This window comes from Anser anser (genome assembly GCF_964211835.1).
Source record: "Anser anser genome assembly, chromosome: Z".
Taxonomy (NCBI): Eukaryota; Metazoa; Chordata; class Aves; order Anseriformes; family Anatidae; genus Anser; species Anser anser.
The window spans coordinates 82,024,874-82,026,724 of record NC_139723.1 but is presented as its reverse complement, the minus strand read 5'-3'; the positions used below and the strand labels follow the sequence as shown (position 1 = coordinate 82,026,724).

Genomic DNA, 1,851 nt, shown 5'->3' with positions numbered 1-1,851 from the left:
ATAGAAGAGGTGCTCCAGCCCTCTAATCATCCTCATGGCCCTCCTCTGGACTCACTCTAATAGGTCCATGTCTTTCTTATGTTGGGAGCCCCAGAATTCCAGCTGGAGTCTTGTGAGTGTGAGGAAGGGAGAAGAATCACCTCCCTCAACATGCTAGCTACACTTCTTTTGATGCAGCCCAGGATACAATTCATTTTCTGGGCTGCAAGCACACATGCTGGCTCATATTCAGGTTTTCATCCACCAATACTCCCAAGTCCTTTTCCGAAGGGCTGGCCTCAATCCTCTCATTGCCCAGCCTGAGTTCATGTTTGGGATTGCCCCAAGTCAGATGCAGGACCTTGAACATAGTCTTGTTGAAGTGAATGAAGTTTGCATGGGCCCACCTCTGGGTGGACCTATGTTCAGGTCCCTCTGGATGACATCTTTCCCTCCAGCATGTCAACTACACCACTCAGCCAGGTGTCATCAACAAACTTGCTGAGGGTGCACTCAAATCCACCGTCCATGTTGCTAACAAACTTAAATAACATTGGTCCCAGTACAGACCTCTGAGGAGCATCACTCATTACTGGTATCTGCCTGGACATTGAGACATTGAGAACAACTCTTTGAATATGACCATCTGCATTCAGAAATCACTAACTGAATGGAGCTCAAAGATAGGACAAGATCTGAATCAGGAAATAGTGGAGGTTCCAGAATGTACTGTAGCTCAAGCTGTAGAAAAAATGAATCCTGAAGAAAGGGATGAGTTGAAAGTATCAGCAAAACTTTTCATCATTGGATCAAACTCTTCATCAGTCAGAGATGCAGTTGATAGGGCACGTTCAGCCCTTGGGGTTGCTCAGTTAGATTCAGTCATTATTGCCCCACCTCCTATTGAAGGTGGAACTAGCCTCTCAGAGTATTTGCAACCTTCTTGGCAAGAACTTGAAAGTCTGGTTCAAAATAAAAAGATTGTTACCATACATACCTCTGACCTTGATAAAACGCTGTTAGAACAGCTGTATGTGTGGGCACAGGTGAAACCAAGTAGTAATCAGGTGAACCTAGCTTCCTGTTGTGTGATGCCGCTTGATCTGACAGCACTTGCAAGACAGGTTGACATACAATTGCTAACTGAAATAATGACCCAAAAGAATTACTTTGTGAAGCAAGTTTCCAAGAAGTTCTTTGGGAAAGCATCGAGAACATCAAAGCGCAGAAATAGATTCCTTTATGAATTCTCCAATATTCAGTCATTGTTAAAAGCAGAGGAATTATCAAGTCCAAAGGCCATATCATGCAAGCTAAAAGAAATGCCTCTTAAAACACTCTCATCCTTTTTGCTCTTCTTTGAAATGGCCTACTGTTTTGATTTCTTGGGGATGGGGGAACATTGTTTTTTTGTTTTGTTTTGTTTTGTTTTTTCCCTAGAGAGACTTTTACAATATTTATAACAAAGACCAAAAGTTGTAATCATTCAGTGTGATGTTAGCAGGAGCATCTGCAGTGCTCTAACACTATTTTTCTTTCTTAACCTATTAACCAGTGCATTATAGAAGGACTCTAGTATGCCCAGCTCAGATACAAGTGTCTGCACTAGTTAAATGAATCTCATAACATGACTCAACAGAAATCCAGCAGGTTCTTTGGATGTACTAAGCTACTTCTTATGTGAACATAAGGATCATATCACTGAACATTTATGTTCTGCAGCGTGAAAAACTATATAATGAAGACCAGCCTACTTTATGTGTTGCCTTTTCTGCTGTAGGTAGATTAAGGCAGGGGCATCTCCTCTTTATTATGCCCAGAAACTTGAGGTTTTGATGGTACAGATATCTTGTATTCACTCATGCTAACTTA

The 1,851-nt window shown here is 41.7% G+C and overlaps 1 pseudogene across 1 annotated transcript; it reads left to right on the top strand.

Annotated features, from left to right (window-relative positions):
* The first annotated feature begins 554 nt into the window (after positions 1–554).
* LOC310890275 (glutamate--cysteine ligase regulatory subunit-like) lies at positions 555–1,572 on the top strand (annotated as a pseudogene). The gene has a single exon. The product of its transcript is annotated as a glutamate--cysteine ligase regulatory subunit-like (transcript).
* Positions 1,573–1,851: the final 279 nt, after the last annotated feature.